Raw genomic sequence first — 17,755 nt, forward strand, 5'->3', positions numbered from 1 at the left:
ATGAGAACACATGGACACAGGGAGGGAAATAACATGCACTGGGGCCTGGGGAGGGGAACAACACACTCTGAGGCCTGTCGGCGGGCAGGGAGAGGGAGAGCATCAGGAAAAGCTAATGCATGCTAGGCTTAATAACTAGGTGATGGGTTGATACGTGCAGCAAACCACCATGGCACACGTTTACCAGAGTAACAAACCTACACATCCTGCACATGTACCCTGGAACTTAAAAAAAAAAAAAAAGTAAGTCTACAGTCTAAGCAACATGACAGGACCCATCTCTACCAAAAGAAAAAAAAAAAAATCCAGGCCTGGTGGCATAAGCTTGTGGTCCTGTTACTCAGGGGGTTAGAGGGGAGAATCCCCTGAGCCCAGGAGTAGAGGCTGCAGTAGGCCGTGTTCGAGTCACTGTACTCCAGCCTGGGCAACAGAAAGATCTGCCTGAAAAAGAAAAGGGGAAAAAAAGAGTAAGTCCACGTACGCTATGACCCATCAATTTTACTCCTAGTTGTGTATCCCAAATACATTCTGGGCTGGATCCATAAGGGAACGGTATAATGTGAGGTCTGTGCTGATTTTTTTTTTTTTTTTTTTTTTTTTGAGACGGAGTTTCGCTCTTGTTACCCAGGCTGGAGTGCAATGGTGTGATCTCGGCTCACCGCAACCTCCGCCTCCCGGGCTCAGGCAATTCTCCTGCCTCAGCCTCCTGAGTAGCTGGGATTACAGGCACGCGCCACCATGCCCAGCTAATTTTTTGTATTTTTAGTAGAGACGGGGTTTCACCATGTTGACCAGGATGGTCTCGATCTCTCGACCTCGTGATCCACCCGCCTCGGCCTCCCAAAGTGCTGGGATTACAGGCTTGAGCCACCGCGCCCGGCTGGTCTGTGGTGATGTTTATCACGATGTCACTTCTGGCACTACTGCAGTTGTCAATTCCTGAGGGAATGGAAAGCAGATTAGGGCAGGTTCACATTAAGGAATAATTCTCAGCAGCTAGATGGAGCTTCAAAATGATGCTAAATGGGGAGAAAAAGTAAGAAACAGATTGCCACCTATAACCTAATTCCACTTACATAAATTAAAAATACACATTTTGCAAGGATACATACAGACAAAGGGATACACAAGATATACATGACAATGGTTGCTTATGTGCAAGGAGGAAACTAGTTGCGGGGAATGAAGAAAAAGGGAACAAATGGGGCCGGGCGCAGTGGCTCACCCTTGTAATCCCAGCACTTTGGAAGGCTGAGGCAGGCGGATCACTTGAGGTCAGGAGTTCGAGACCAGCCTGGCCAAAATGGTGAAACCCCATTGCTACCAAAAATATAAAAACTAGCCAGGTGTGGTGGCTCATGCCTGTAATCCCAGCTACTTGGGAGGCTGAGGCAGGCAGAGGTTGAACTGGGAGGCAGACGTTGCAGTGAGCCGAGATCATGCCACTGCACTCCAGCCTTGGTGACAGTGCAAGACTCCATCTCAAGAAAAATAAAAATTAAAAATAAAAAAAGTAACAAACAAATTCAAGTATAAAAATTAGAGAGGGCCCCTTCAAAAACCATGGATAATGATGTGACAAACTGAGCCCCTGGTACCTGTTATGGGCTGAATTAATTCCCCCAAACACTGACATGTTGAAGTCCTTACTTGCAGTTCCTCAGAATGTGACTCTATAGAAGGTCGCTGCCGGTGTAACTAGTTAAATTGAGGTCACGCTAGAATACGGCGGGCCCCCAATTTGATGTTACTGGTATAGTTCCAATAAGGGGAAATTTTGGACACAGAGACAAGCTCACAGGGAGAATATCATGTGAACATGCAGGCAGAGAACAGTGTGATGCATCTCAAGCCAATGAACAAGGCAGGAAGAGGGCTCAAGCCTTAGGATGGCCAGCCAACTCCAGAGGTTGGGGGTGAGGCATGGACCAGATCTCTCTCCACACCTTCAGAAGGAACCAACTCTGACGACACCTTGATCTTGGACTTCTAGCTTCTAGAACCGTGAGACAATAAGTTTCACTCCATTTACTGAAATAGCCAACCAAGATGGCGCCAGTCCTGTGGGCACTTGAGCTGCCATGGACAGCAACCCATGCAGCAAGAATAGCTCTTGGCCCCTCACACTGCTCCTACTTAGCCTTAGTCTTGAAAGGTTTGTTCTCGGCTTTTTTTTTTTTTTTTGAGACAGGGTCTCACTCTTGTTGCCCAGGCTGTAGTGTGGTGGCAGGATCATGGCTCACTGCAGCTTCCAACAACTGGGCTCAAGTGATCCTCCCACCCCAGCCTCCCAAGTTGGTAGAACTACAGGTGTGCACCACTATGCCTGGCTAATTTTTAAAACTTTTTGTAGAGATGGGGGTCTCATTATGTTGCTCAGGCTGGTCTTGAACTCCTGGTTTCTAGTGGTCCACCTGCCTTGGCCTCTCAAAGTGCTGGGATTACAGGTGTGAGCCACCGGTCCCAGTCTGTTCCTGTCTTTTGATCTTGAACTAGACGTTTCAAGGGCCCTATTATCCACCCCACCTCCTGGGGGAAGCAGAGTTCTTGAGAACTTGGGAGACTGGCCCATAAGCACAACCTAAGTAAGCAGGTGGTTCGGTGGAAGGAATGGAGGTGTGCATTTGGCAGCGGTAGTGGAGTCAGGGCAGGGGCCTTTATGCCATCCTGGGGGTTCCAAGAAGACTTCCTGGTGAAGATCACATTGGAGTTGAGTCTTGGAGGAACAGGTGTGATCTGGATAAAGAAGAAAGGAAATCATTCTTGGCCATCTCTGGCCCCGGTTGTGGCATTGGTTGCCAGGAACAGAACCGAACATCTAGCTCAGGTAAAGGTGGGGTGTGTGTGTGTGTGTGTGTGTCTGTGTGTGTGTGTGCGTGCATACATGCTCACGCGTGTGTGTGTTCATTTTTTAGAGACAGTGTCTTACTCTGTCACTCCGGCTGAGTGCAGTGGCACAACCACGGCTCACTGCACCTTCAACGTTCGGGGCTCAAGTGATCCTCCTGCCTGACCCGCCCAAGTAACATGCCACCATGTCTGGCTAATTTTTATTTTTTGTAGAGATGGGGTCTTGCTATGTTGCCCAGGCTGGCTTCTAAATCCTGCCCCTAAGCAATCTTCCTGCCTTAGCCTCCCAAAGTGCTGGGATTACAGACATGAAAAAGTGGAATTTATTGAAAAGATACAGGGGCATCTTCCAGACCTAAGCAGGCCTCATGGGCAATGGGCTAGTTCTGCAGCTCTCCTTCCTCTCTGTTACCACAGCTGCTCCTTGCTGGTCTGGGCATGCTGGCTTCCTCGGCAAGGCTCTTAGCAGCTCTTCCTGCTTAACTCTGCTGTCCAGAGTGCGGGTGGCCATGGCTGGATCCAACTCCATGTGACTCCCCCTGCCCCCACAGGGAACAGCACAGTCCCTTCTTATTGCACAACCCCCAAGGGCACTTGTCTGAGGCATTTTCTAAGTGATCTGCCTCTTCTGGAGCATGGCAGTTTGAATAGTCAGCCTGTGGTTGTGTAGTTTCAACCCCTGACCAACACTGTATGTCTCAGCCTTGGGGTCTCTTAGTGCAAATTCTCAAGAAGGAGAATCTGGCTGGCTCAGTGTGAGGAAGATTTTCAGCCCGAATCCAGGTCCAGTCAGAGGTGTGTGTCTGTGTAAGCATCTGTGGGTTTGGCTTGGTTCGGAGTGAGTAGCCCAGGCTGAAGGCAGATTCTCTAAGAAAGGGCTGTAGCTGTAGCAGTTGGGATCCTGGTGGGAAACAGAACCACCCTCCAAGGGATAATTAAAAAGACAGGTGTGAGCAGCTTCAGAGAAAAAAAGAGGTGCTGAAGCACCTAAGGACTAGCGAGCTGTGGGGATCCGTGATCACCTCTGCGTGTGAAGAGCGAGTTGCGGGAACCATTATTAACACCAAGACGGGCCACACAGCAGGAGCTGTGCATCACGGCCAGGCCAGGCCCGGTGAGAAGGCTCCTCCTTGCTCCCCTGACCCTGCTGCACTTTGGTCAAATGCAAGAGGAGGGAGAGGACTTGCTTAGCAGTGAGGCTTAGAGGGGAGCCCAGACAGAGAAAGGCAAATGGAGAATGACCAGCACAGGCCATCTGGTATAGAGGGAGGGGAGACAGTCTGAGCCAAGGCAGGGCGGTGTGAAGCCTCTGGGCGCTCCTTGGTACTAGAGGACACGGTGCTAGATAGCAAGGGGAAGCTGATGGGCTAGAGAGGCCAGGGCCGCTGTGGGCCTTGGGGACCGCCAGCAAAAGCTCAGACCCCATCCTGCTGGGGATGCCCACTGATGGCAGGGCTCCGGGCCAGGAGGCTGCCGCAGATAGCTGAAAGCTAAAGCCAAAAAGCAATTCAAGTGGATGAACAGCATTTTTGACTGGTGGTGCCCTTCCAAAGGTCTCTGAATCCCACTACATCCAGGCCCTTCATTTATGAGGAACAGATATCCAGTGAAATCAGCATTGGCTGAAATAATTATTGCTTCATGGAACTTGGAAGGCCAGGGCAAAGCTGGTTTCAGGGACTCTGGAAATAAGGGGATAGGAGCATGAATTTCTCTTTCCATCTCTGTCTCTGTCTTTCACTCTTTAACCCGACTTGTCAACACAGCTTGCTGTAGGCCAGGGGAAGGGAGAGTTTCCTCATCCCAGTCTAATGACCCTAGAAGAAGGAGAAAAATCACTTAAAAAAACAAAATAAAACATCTATCTTTAAAGACCCAGAGAAGCACTCTAACCCAGCTCAAGTCACAGGTCCACTGTGGACCAACCATTTCAGCTTGTTAAAGTGAACTAAATATGGCCTGAGAAGGATTCTGTACTTAAATATTTGAGTCCTTGTGGACAAACCGTAACCTAGCTTAATAGGCACACAAAATGGAAAGCCTGAGCAGCATGCACCTATAACAATAGCTGAGTGCTGGCCAATCCCAGTAGCCACACTTCAACCACTCTTAAGACTGCTGAGTGTTCAAACTGTTCGAATAAGGTAAACGCTGAGGGGCAACCATCTCACCATTTTTGTACCTCACTTCTGATTCCTGTAGGTCACTTTACTTTTTTGGTGGTGGGGGATGGTGGTGGGGGGAGACGAAGTGTTCCTTTGTCATCCAGGCTGAAGTGCAGTGGCACCACCTCAGCTCATTACAACCTCTGCCTCCCAGGTTCAAGCAATTTTCCTCCTTCAGCCTCCAGAGTAGCTGGGAGTCCAGGTGCCTGCAACCACACTCTGCTAATTTTTGTATTTTTAGTAGAGATGGGGTTTCACCATGTTGGCCAGTCTGGTCTTGAACTCCCGACCTCAAGCCAGCCATCTGCCCTGGCCTCCCAAAGTGCTGGAATTAAAGAAGCGAGCTACCACACCAGGCCACTTTACTTTTTTTGTCTCTCTGAATCTGCTGTGATTCTGGAGGTTGCCTGACTCATGAATCGTTTCTTTTTTGCTCAATTAAATTTCATCAAATTTCAGTTTTCTTTTAACAAGCTCGATGATGAGCATCTCAGATTGGTCAGGCCTGGTCCATCTGCTGTGGCCTGGGGCTGGTACTGTGATTGTGAGGCCCCCCAGCACTCGAAGAATTGAGGAACGATGGGCTCACCTCTTCAGAAGCCAAGCGGGAGACGTCACACAGCCAGACTGCAGCAGCTGTCCACCAAGACGCGCATCCTGTCAGCACCACCTGCCTATGCAGGGCTCAGACCTTCTATGCTCAGACAGGCTGGTCAGAAAGTCCCCTGTCACAGGGAGGCTCCAGGGTGGTGTGTGGAAGGTAGCGGTCTGATTAGTGTCTGTTAAGCAAATGACAAAAATCAACCCCAGAGAAGTAGAAAACATCTAGGTGGCCCAGCCTGGTAAGTGGTGGGAGATGGTGGTAGGGCTATCTCTGCCTGTCATCTTCAGCCTCTTCTCACGAGTCCCTGGTGGTCCATCTTGAGATAACAATGACCATTCTTCTTCCAGGCAGTGTACAAACAGTGACAATGTGGTTATGACCCCTGGAAAACGAGCAATTGATGAGCCCTGTGTATGGCTGCTCTGCTCTGTGGCCGGACGCATTCCTGCAGGATGAGGTCATAGAGCCAAGGAAAGTCAGGGTGTGGGGGCTTCCTGGGTCACAGCTCCCGAGCAGCGCTGCTGCTACCCTCCTCCTTAGGTCTCCCATCACTGATGGTCTCAGAAATCCCTGAACACACTTGAATCCCTGCCCTGGTGCGAATGCAAAGGGAAGAGTCTGTTCCTGTGCAGTAGTTTGTAGATTGGTGGTACTGAGAGAACCCAGACCCTTCTCTGTCTCCCTCAACCTTTCTACCTCTGGATCTCATGCAGACTATGCTTGGGTGGTGACACAGAAGAATTCTGTGTTTGGCAGACCGGCTTCTGGGAGTGATGGATGCCGACAGCTGGCCCTTAACAGTTAACAAGAGTAACACTAACTGGAGAAGGTTCAGCGTCCCTTAGAGATTAACGTCTCACTGAATCCACCCCAAATCACCATGAGCTAGCATTATTATTATTTCTATGTTGCAGGTGAGGAGACTAAGGCTCATCCAGTTAGTATAGTACGATGGCTGAAACCTACATTCAAATTCTGGTCTGTTTGAATCTAGAACTCTTGGCTTCCCCCAGTGACTGTGTTAGAACAGAGGGATCACCAGTTCAACGTTCATCTCTCTCCTAAGCCTTCATAGTTCTAGACCTATGGTTATAAAGGTTGTCCACTGCTCAAGGGCCCGGGAGGGTCGGGGGCCGGTGGATAGGGACCAAAATACAGCCCAGGGGTGCCATTTTTCTAATTCTCACCAAGGCCCTATACCGGCTAGCAGCGGCTCTACCCTGGACCATCTGGGGTCTGCTTAATATTCTGACAGCACCCACGGTGCTGGCTACTCACACACCTGGCCCCTCCTTAACCATGGCTGCCTTGCATTGTGACCCAATTAGTTCCCAAGACAAAACCTGTTACTCCCACAAGTCACCCGGGACTTTCTTGCCCCTAGCCTCTTGCTCCTTTGGTTCCGTCTGCCTGGAATGGCCTTCTCTCCTCAGCCACCTCCCCTGGTTCTATTTGGTTGGTGCAAAAGTCATCATGGTTTTAATGGCAAAAACAGAGGGATCAGCAGGTCAATTTCCACTTCCCTCCTAAGCCTTCATGGTTCTAGACCTATGGTTATAAAGGCTGTTCACCGCTCAAGGGCCCGGGAGGGTTGCGGGCCCGTGGATAGGGACCAAAATAAGTCATCAAACCTACCTTTCCTTTAAAACCCAGCCTGATGCCCACTCCTTCAAAATGCCTTTCAGATCCCACAGTTCGACTTCATCTCACTGTGCCTCCTCTCACCGCGCTTCCTGTTCGTGCTGGAGCTCATCACATCCAGCCTCGCCACAGAAGCCATCTACCTAGCGAGTGAGCATTTCCTAGGGCTCCGGGCTCAACGCTGTCTATACTTCATCTCTTTGATTCCTCACGTCACAAATGTCATTGTGTCCATGTCAAGAAACCGAAGCTTAGAGGGCTTCAAGCTTTGTTTCAGCAGGGAACGCAACAAGGAGTTCTGATTTTAAAGCTGCCTCCTACTAGGGCTGGTTTTCCCTAGACGTCATGACTAGGTGTGAAGTGTGAGCTATTTGAAGGCAGAAGCCGGGGGGGGGGGGTCCCCCGCAATCCCGGAGGCGGCCTTCTGCAAATGCTCAGCCCAGGAAGGAGGCTGCCCTGACCCCCGGCTTTCCGCCCCTTCCCTGGTGAGCTGCAACTCCCCTAAGGCTCCCAAGCAGGCCCTTCACCCACGCCGGCTCCTCGGGAAACAGGATTGCTGCTCTGTAGCCGCCCACAGGGACACTTGAGGGGCCGCCAGGCGCGCGAAGGGCAGAAACGACTCCAGGGGCAAGCGGGTATGCGCTCCCACCACACCCAGTCGCCGCCAGCTTGTTTACGCCTCTCCGCTGCACCTCCCGCCCGCCCGTCACGTGACCTCCCGCCCCGCCCCTCGGACTCTCGCGTGGCTCCTCCCGCCGCGCCGGCCCTTCTTTTTGCCTCCTTCGCGGAGTCACAAGATCTCTCAGCAGCCTCCTTTCGGGATCCTTCCGCCCGGCCCCGCCCCCCTCTCCCCTCCCCCCCTCCCCTCCCCCCCCCGCCATTCAAAACCCTCCTTGCTTTTTTTCTCGTCCAACCCACATCATCGGTTATGAGTGGAAGGGCCTCTTTCTTCCGGCGGGGCTGCCAAGCGCGGCCGTCTGTCCCCTTCGTTTCCAGAAGGAGGCGAGGCGCGTAGGTGAACTCTTTTTCGTGGCGGAGGCCGCCGTCGGAGTTGGCCCTTTCACGACGGGGGAGGTGCTGTACGTCCAAGATGGCGGCGCCCTGTAGGCTGGAGGGACTGTGAGGTAAACAGCTGAGGGGGAGGAGACGGTGGGTGAGTATGGGGGTGTCTCCCCCTCCTTTTTATGGGGGCTTTCTGGGGCAGTCCCGGCACCATCACCCAAGTCGGGGAGGTTCGGAGGGGCTGGAGCGAGAGGCTCATTTGCTTGGTAGGGAGCCCGGAGAAGGGGGGTTCGAAGGGCTCTCCCCTCCCTCATATTACGTTCTATCTCCGGCGGGCCCGGCCGGGACTGGCGGGTCCCTAGGGAGGAGACGTGGGCCGGACCAGGCACTGCTCTCCTCGTGGGCGTCCGAGGGTCCGCTGCACCCATGGCCTCGGTCCCTCCGGCAGAGGTGAGGTGGGCCCCTCCTCCAGCCTCTCACTTGGTGGGGTGACAGGTTCACGCGAGGTGCGGAGGGCAGGGTAGAGACGCTTGGCGGGAGGGGAAGGGTCGCGGGGGTGGGACTGCTTCCAGGACTTCAAGAGAGGGGTCGGGGCAGAGGGGCGTGGAGAATGAATGGAGGTTGCCTGTGGGCATCAGGGACTCTCCTGGACTCGGTGTCTCCGCTGAAATGTGCACGACTGTTGTGCCTCGCTCTGGGTGCACTTGTAGGTGTTTAATTGATGGTGAAAGACAGTTACCTTAAAGTCGGCAAAGGTGGTTCCTGAGACAGCTATTTGCAGAGCCACTCCTAGGCGCTCATTCATTCATTTGAGGAACTGGAGGATGCAGAGCCTGCAGTCGGAGGGACCTTGCAGAATTAAAGCTCTTTCTTTGTGTTTCCTGTTTAAAGAGTTTTGCTTTGTGTATTTTGGATGTGTGGCGGGGACTTAGGAAGGGACACGATCCTCCTAAGAACGACAGCTAACGTTAGTGGAGTGCTCTCTGTGTGCCAGGCACTGTAGAAGTGCTTGGCAGTCATTATCTCCTTTGGTCCTCACGACGGAGAGAAGAGGCAACCACTATTAACACCTCCAATCTTCTCAAATGAAGAAACTGAGGCCCAGAGAGAGCAGGATACTTTGCTTAAGATCACACCCCAATTGTATCTGAGCCAGGACTGGAACTGCTGGGATCTGACTGATTCCAAAGACATGACTCTTAAATTTATCTGTTATTTGATCAAAGCTGGCCTGTCATTAGGTGGTTAGAATTTATCATTTAGCCAAGGCTTGTGCACGTGTGTCTGTTTAATGTTGAAGTGGGGGGATGCATTTTGCTTATCCGCCTTGGCTTTTGTTTGGGATGGCAGTGTTGTGCATGTAAACTTGTTAGTCTAAATTAGGCTAAAAAGTATTTGATATTTTAATAAACCTGACGAGTTTACTGCCTAAAGAAGTCCTGCTAAAATCCTTGCTGGGTTTTTTTTTTCTTTTAATAGAAAGCATAGAAATAGCACTTCACTTTGCGTGGAGTAAGCTGTAAAAGTGCTAAAATAGAATAATACTCTTCTGAGATACTTTGATTTATAATATTGGGATCAACTTGGAATCATCTGAATTCAAACAGGCTGGCAAAGTGCAGCTGTAAATTTCAGGGAGCATTATAAAACCTAATCTTTGGGGAGCCTTTGATTTACCAAGCAACCACCTGTGATTCTTAAGTTGAGCATTCCTGAGTAAACCTGGAATATGCAAATGTGAAAACCGATTTAGTGTTGTGTAGGGAAATGTACCTTTAACAGTCATGCATCAGGCAAATGAGCCTCCTCAGAAACACTGCAACATTCTTTGCCATTGCCCTGGGGAGCTGCAGAATCTTTCTGTAACCACCTGGTGTAAACTTAAGGGGTATTTATAGACGATGCAAACGGAAAATATCCTCCTACTAAAGTTAATATCTTATCCAAAACACTCTTACATCACGTGCCTAGAAGGGCAGATGATGTAAACTTTCTCTGCTTCATGCATTTCCTGGTATCGTAAACACTTGGCATGTTCCTAAATTCCTGGTTAGAAAGCAGGTGGCGACCAACCTTCTTGTTTCCATAAAATTAGAGTGCTTCAAGTCCTGTGACTCAGTTGTGTTCTTCCTCACCGGGTTAAGAGTTAAAACTGATACTGCTACTGTTGTGGTGTAATATGATGCCTTCTGTGCATGCCTGGTTTCATTGGTGAGATGAAACTTAACAGCCTTACTAGGGCAAATCTAATATACACCTATATATGTAATGTTTGCAGAATAATGACATTGCTGGAAATGAGATTTGAAACCATAGTGCTCATGAGAACCTCGATGTACAGATATTTGACACTGTAGTAGGTAGACCTACATATTTGGTCTTTGAAGACACCATATATACATGGTTTTTTTTGGAAGAAGACCGATTCTGATGTGCACCATAGGTTGAGGACTGCTGGCTTCAGGTATCAATCTGGCTATTTTCATTTATTATTAATTGCAGAGGTGTTTCTTAAAATAGCTTCTAGCCTCTTTGTGTGTAGTGGTGGGTGAGTTTTGGGCTCTAAATTAGAGCTGACTTGATCTTACAGCTCTGTCTTTATTTGAAGTTTGTTAGGCTACAGGTATGTTCATTTCTGGGTTCCAGGGCCATGGTGAACTAAAATCAGCTTTTCCTGGAATTAATTGGATATTCTTGGATGCTGATGAGCCAAAAACAGCAATCTCTCAACCATTTCTGGCTTTTCTAAAGAGTCAGATAGCTTTTGACCTTCAGTGGGTCACCTAAGTTCTCTGAGCCTCAGTCTTCATCTGTGAAAGCAAGAGTTGGGTTGTAAATTAATGAGTATTTCTAGGCCTACATTTCTGTGATTTAAAGTCCTTTGGGGTGTCAGTTAAACATTCTGACTAAATCGATTGAGTCAACGTCTTAATGGATTTAGAATAACCAAGCAAAGTAGTGACTTTGAGCCTACTCCATTGGGTGAAGATCTATTTATCCTTTATCTTTTCCTTTACATCATAATTTTTTTTTTTTAAAAAAAGGTAATTTCCTGTAAGTTTCCCGTATTAGAAATCTCTGAAAGGTTAGTCTTTGTGTTGGTTTTGTCATTTAAGTAACTGAAGGCATGAAAGAAGAGTGTACTCAGGAGCATTAAGATCTGTGGCTGTTTGCTGGAAACGTGTGTATGTAGAATACACTCGAACACTCGGTGTAGTTTTTTTAACCTCAGATCATTGGTAACTAATATAATTTGGATGGCATGAAATACTCATTCTTCTTCATTTAAATTCATCTGAAAGAGGTAACCTGTCAGCAATTTGAGATTATTCTTTCTCTGGTTTATTTTTTAAGCCTCAGAAATTAGTCATTTTATGTCTGTTTTCACGGGAGAGAATAAAAATTCAAATCTTAGGTACTGTGTATCAAATATGCAGTTTCAGGACCTTGTGAGTTTCTTCTTGTCCTTTCTCTTGTTCAGTGCTAACTTTTGTTATGTACAGGGAATCAGCAAAAGGTAACAATTTTTTTTACGGTTGAATGAATTCAGATTTCCACTTGATAAGTAAAATGTCTTTAAAAACCGTGCTTTAGTCCAAAATAAAGCATAGTAGTTACTGCCTTACAACTCACAGGTCGCTCTCTTAAGTACATATGATGGCAGTAAAGGCCGGGAAGTGTTGAGTGTTGAGTAACAAAGGACAGTTTTGCCCTTCCATTGGTGATGTGAAGGAAAACAGGGAGGGGAGCTGCAGGGAGAACAGAGGCAGTGACCTTACTGTGCAAGCAAGCATTAAGACTCTGCTACTTTGAGTAGTTCACAGAGCATTGTAACAAACTTGAACTGTATCCATTTTACGTTATAGAATGTTTTATCAATGTTTCAAATACCAGTTGTTAAATGGGTAGGCCACTAAGCATTATGTACCCAGCAATACATTTTGTTCAGTAGTAATATTGTTACAATAAAGTTTATGTTTTTTGAGTAGGCATGTGCCAAACGTTGCACTAAGTATTTTACATCTCTGATTCCCCATTAGCTTCCTACGGCCTTAAGAGGCAAGATAGGAAGAGGAAACAGGCTTAAAGACCTGAAGTAAGTTGCCTAAAGCCATTATTCAGTGGCTGAGCTGGGCTAGGCACCTTTTTGGTTGACTCCAGAGCCCAAACATTTAGTCTTCCACTGTGATAAACTGCCTCATGCTGATCTCATAAATTAACTCACAGGTCAGGTGAGTGGTTCTTAACTTTGGTGGTGGTGGTGGGGAGATGTGTGGACTCAATTCCCCTCTGAAAATCTGTGGAAAGCTATGGACCAAATGTCTCCTCTTCTGTGTCCCATGATGTCCCATCATCACCAAAAGACTTCATACAGACATGGAATTTTGGATATGGCTTCAGGAACTTTATGGACCCAGCTTGAAACCCAGCTGATCACTTTAGGTAGATTACAGCTCTAACAATGGACTTTGGCTTTATTTTAAAAATCCCTTTTTTTTTTTTTTTTTAACTAGTAGGCAGGAAATGCCCAAGTCAAAAGGTGGCTTTATGTACTGTCTAGGTTATAAATTACTTTGTTATACCCAGGTATGTAACCTGCTAAGTGTTTGTCAGGCTTGGCATTTTGATCTGTGCTGATACTTTTAGTACCTGTCAGAATTCCACCGGGCCTTTTTCCCAAGGTTTATGCACGATATATATATTTTTTGCATCTGAACCTCAATGCAGGTATATTAATGAATGAATGTTTTTTTTTACCTTCATCCTTCTTTTTCCTAGACCAGTGGTTCTGAACCTTTAGTGGACGTCAGGATTACCTAAAAGACCCCACCCCCAAAGTTTCTAATTCAGAGATCTGGGAGAAGGCCTGAGAATTTACATTTCTAACAAATAGCCACATGATGCTCATGCTCGTGGTGCCAGGACCACATTTTGAGAACCACTGCCCTAGACTATCAAACTATACCTTTCTTCTTTAGAATACTTCCAGTTTGGTCCTATAAATCTGAAACCCAAAGATATCTCACAGTTTGCTTATATTTCTTTTTTTATTTGTTTTTTTGATATGGAGTCTCACTCTTGTCTTCCAGACTGGAGTGCAGTGGCGTGATCTCGCCTCACTGCAACCTCTGCCTCCCAGGTTCAAGTGATTCTCCTGCCTTAGCCTCCTGAGTAGCTGGGATTACAGGCACCCACCACCACGCTCGGCTAATTTTTGTATTTTTACTAGAGGTGGGGTTTCACTGTGTTGGCCAGGTTAGTCTCGAACTCCTCACCTCAGGTGATCTGCCCACCTCAGCCTCCCAAAGTGCTGGGGTTACAGGCAAATGAGCCACCGTGCCCAGCTGCTTATATTTCTTTTAGGGGAAGCTCTGTGTAGTGACTTTTTGAAATATACATAATATCTGTTTGGCTTCTATTTTCTTGGTAAATAATGTTCATGTTAATAGAAAGTGAAAACATAAGCATTATTTATTGACGAGATACGCCTTACCAAAATCAAGCTCTGGCCTTACAGGCAAGTTACTAGAGGATTCTTCACCTTTGAGATAGGATATAAGCTTTAGCAAACCATCCATCAAGGCCCCAATGGCAGAAATTCTGAATGGAGAATCTGGCAAGTTGGAGCTCTCCTCCCCCAGTTTGTCCTTGAGAGGGACTCCAACTGCCGAGACCTTTTAAATCACACATGACTACCCGTGTTGGCAGGTTTTACCATCAGCTGTTTTACTCTCACATAGTAAGTAGTTATTTCCTACCCTTTTCTCCTTTCTTCTAGGCACTGATAGAATGGGAGCAAGTATCTTACTTACTCTTTTTAGATGCATTTGTGCTGAAGGCGCATTGGTTCACTTGATAGAATATTACTCTTAAGAAATCACCTGAGAGTTCCTGAGCCAGAGCAGAACATTAGCCTAACAGTGTAATGTTTCTGCTCTATCTAACTGTACTTGATATTGAAATAGTCTATCCATTTCCTGAACGTGTGTCTGAATTGTCCTTGCATTTATTTATTTATTTATTTATTTATTTTTGAGACGGAGTTTCGCTCTTTTTACCCAGGCTGGAGTGCGATGGTGCGATCTTGGCTCACCGCAACCTCCGCCTCCTGGGTTCAGGCAATTCTCCTGCCTCAGCCTCCTGAGTAGCTGGGATTACAGGTACACACCACCGTGCCCAGCTAATTTTTTGTATTTTTAGTAGAGATGGGATTTTACCATGTTGACCAGGATGGTCTCGATCTCTTGACCTCGTGATCCACCCGCCTCGGCCTCCCAAAGTGCTGGGATTACAGGCTTGAGCCACCGCGCCCGGCCTTGTCCTTGAATTTTTATGGATAAAAAATTGGATATAGAAAACAAGTTATAGTGAAGAGACATCTGCCTTCATTTAGACATGCAGTGCATTTTTACATCATAGACAAATGTGTACAAAATTATCTTAGGCAATTTGATATACAGTTACCTATTTTATGTTACATATAGTCCTGAGGAATCGTAGAGGATAGTGTGTAGGCCACGTATCACAGCATTTGTTTTTGAAAAATTTGAATATTTACCTGTAATTCCAGATAAATCCTTTCTAAAGACATCTTAGGTATCTGCCACTAGTATTTTCAAAAGGTGTATGTACCTCTTGGCTCTCTCACAGCTCATAATGCATCTTGGCTAGGGCAGAGATACGGGAAAAAAACGCATACGAGTCCTGCTAATGACAGCTATCTACGGCTGCTAGGCTGGAGTTCATGTGTAATCCTAGGCATCTAAGCCATCCCTCTGTAAACACCTAAAGAATGATATTAGTTAAGATGAACAGTAAAGACAGATTGGCCTTTGTGCTTTCTGTTTCATCTCAAAATACTTAAACACAGAGCCCCTATCTTCTTCCTCAAACCTACACTTTTCAAAAAGGTTCTGATAGAAGTGAAGTTAACAATGATGAACATAGGTGAGAACACAACTTTTGGGTCAAATATGAAAGGGAATATATCTAGATCTGCAGGCAGGTTTCTTTTTACATTTGGGTTTCAAAGATAAGGACAGGGGTTGGACTGATGTTCTGCTCTGCCAGCTGTTTCCGTCCGCACGCCTCCTTCCGCCTCTGGAGGTTCACAAATCACATCTCGCTTTACTGACCAGACTGAGTGTGCTTGGTAGTACCCCCAAGGCAGGATCCAAATACGAATGATTAAGTCAATAAACACTTAAAAATATAAGTAAGAGTAGAATAGTAGGCAGCCTTTGACATACCAACATAAAATTGCTGCCAATTTAGTACCATTTCCATGTTTAATATAGTGATAAAGAAGTTAAAAGTCTTGAGTAATGGACAAAAACACTTTGCTTGACAGGGGGTGGGGGCTCACGCCTGTAATCCCAGCACTTTGGGAGGCCGAGGTGGATGGATCACTTGAGCCCAGGAGTTCTAGACCAGCCTGAGCAACACAGGGAGACCCTGCCTCTAAAATAAATAAATAAATAAATAACAAAAATTAGCCGGGCATGGTGGTGCGTGCCTGTAGTCCCAGCTTGAGCCTGGGAGGCGAAGGTCGCAGTGAACCGTAAATTGTGATCATGCCACTGCACTCCAGGCTGCACTCTGTCTCAAAACAAAACAAAACAAAACAAAAAAGTAAACCACGAGCAGTAAAACCACTCTGCTTTCCTAGAGTAGGTCCTTTATGTAGGACAGGGGTCTTGGGTGGGCAGTCTGCAGGATCTCATCTGGTGTAGATCCTAATTTTACCTTTGCCTTAGATATTTCTTTTCAGGTAGAAGATCCAACCAGGATTAATTGGAAGAGGAAGTCTATATGACTCACTGGACTAACTGCTGATTTTAAGATTCTAAGATTAGCGGCTCCTGCACTTTAATTCAAGCCCTCTGACTTGGTGGAGTGAGTGTGGCCAGGCAAGCACTCCCTGTCAGAATGGTATTATGATCCCTCTTTTCTGGAGGGCCAACCTACCTGCAGCACTTCACAGGCTTGCAGGTGCCATTGAGGACCAGTAGAGCTTAATTTCTGGAATGTGTTCCACGTGGAAATATAATTACCCTGCCATCTGGAGCAAGAGATTTTAATTATTAGAGAGTTGCTCAATTCACTAGTTTGACTTTGGCCATGGTTGTATATTTAAGAACTTGGTTCGAGTTTTTTCCGTGTTTAGGATAATTAGTTGTCCACAGTATATGAGGCTGAGCTTTCATACTCTATATTCAACTCTGGAATGGCTAACAAAGAAGCTGATTAAATCTTACCTGACCTGAGCAGGGTGTGTTTGCCTCTTGTGTGCCAGGTGCCAGGATGGGCCCTAGGTGTCCCAGATGGTTCCTTTCCTCGTGGAGTTTATAATCTAGTGATCAGATTGTACCTAAATATAGTTTGAAGGACCCATATTTTAAAAGCAAACTAGAATGTATTTATATATCCTCATATTTAAGATGGATTTTTAATACAGGTTAATTTGAATAGAAAGTAGGGTGAAAGGGGGAAGAAAACAGAAAAATGATGGCTGTTCACAAATATTTTATGTTTCTTGTGTAGAAGGATTAAATTTAATTCGTGCTGCATGAAGGCACAATTAGGCTTTGCAGATTTATTTAAGAAATATTGGCTGGGTGCAGTGGCTCACATTTGTAATAATGACACCTTGGGAGGCCTTGCTGGGAGGATTGCTTGAGGCTAGGAGTTTGATAACAGCCTGGGCAACATAGCGAGACCCCATCTCTAAAATGAAAAAAAAAAAAAAAAAAAAAAAATTAGTCAGGCATGATGGTGTATGCCTATAGTCCTAGCTACTCGAGAGGCTGAGGTGGGAGGATTACTTGAGCCTAGGAGTTTGAGGTTGCACTGAGCTATGATGGCTCCACTGTACTCTAGCCTAAGAGTGAGACCCTGTCTCTAAGAAAGAAAGATAGAAAGAGAAAGAAAGAAAATAAATAAGAAAGAAAAAGAAAAAGATTTTAACTCCTAGTCATTCAATCAAGAAGTGCCAGACACCATGGTAGCTGCTTGAAATACAGTACTGAGTAAGCTGCAGTCCCTCCCTGGATATAACTTCTAGTGAAGGAGACATGTTCAGTAATTAATCGAGCTTATTTAATTGGATTGTGGTAAGTGACACAAGAAATATAGGCTGCAAGAGTATAATAGGGGACCTGACCTAGTCTGGGAGCTGGGAGTGGGAGGGAAGTGGAGGCCTAGGAGGTCTTCTCTGAGGAAGTGAGCATTTAAGCTGATATTTTAACAAGGAAGAGTGAGTTTAGGAGGAGCCAAAGGTAGAGTCTCTTAGGCCCAGGAATGGGGAGTGTGTGGCTTGGACAAGGAACTGCAAGGCTGGGGAGGCAAGGTGGTGGGGAGGGCTGGGGAGGGGTGAGGACTGTGGAGACTGTGGTGGGTGGTGCGGTCCCGCAGGCCCACTCAGTGCTTTGTGCCCCTCACTTTCCTGGACCTGCCTCACATGGCTCCTCTGGTAACTTCGGTGTGCCCCACA

General features: G+C 46.8%; 1 protein-coding gene and 1 long non-coding RNA gene across 7 annotated transcripts in view; one reads left to right on the plus strand and one right to left on the minus strand.

Moving 5' to 3' along the window:
* Positions 1 to 847: 847 nt before the first annotated feature.
* LOC141583698 (uncharacterized) lies at positions 848 to 7,931 on the minus strand. The gene is made up of 3 exons (XR_012516499.1): positions 7,255 to 7,931; positions 5,605 to 6,001; positions 848 to 4,667 (listed from the first exon to the last, which is right to left on the minus strand). It is a non-coding gene; the product is annotated as an uncharacterized LOC141583698 (long non-coding RNA).
* A 297-nt stretch (positions 7,932 to 8,228) lies between these two features.
* The window catches only part of TSC1 (TSC complex subunit 1), a 52,859-nt gene continuing 43,332 nt past the window's right edge, over positions 8,229 to 17,755 (plus strand). For 2 of the 6 annotated variants that reach the window (XM_074394566.1, XM_010346412.3), the window contains exon 1: positions 8,229 to 8,413. The gene's annotated coding sequence lies outside the window, so the exon portion shown is untranslated. The remainder of the gene's footprint in view (positions 8,414 to 17,755) is intronic. The other 4 variants (XM_074394568.1, XM_074394570.1, XM_074394567.1 and 1 more) reach the window with 2 other exon arrangements.

The sequence above is a fragment of the Saimiri boliviensis genome, chromosome 2 (assembly GCF_048565385.1).
Source record: "Saimiri boliviensis isolate mSaiBol1 chromosome 2, mSaiBol1.pri, whole genome shotgun sequence".
Lineage (NCBI taxonomy): Eukaryota > Metazoa > Chordata > Mammalia > Primates > Cebidae > Saimiri > Saimiri boliviensis.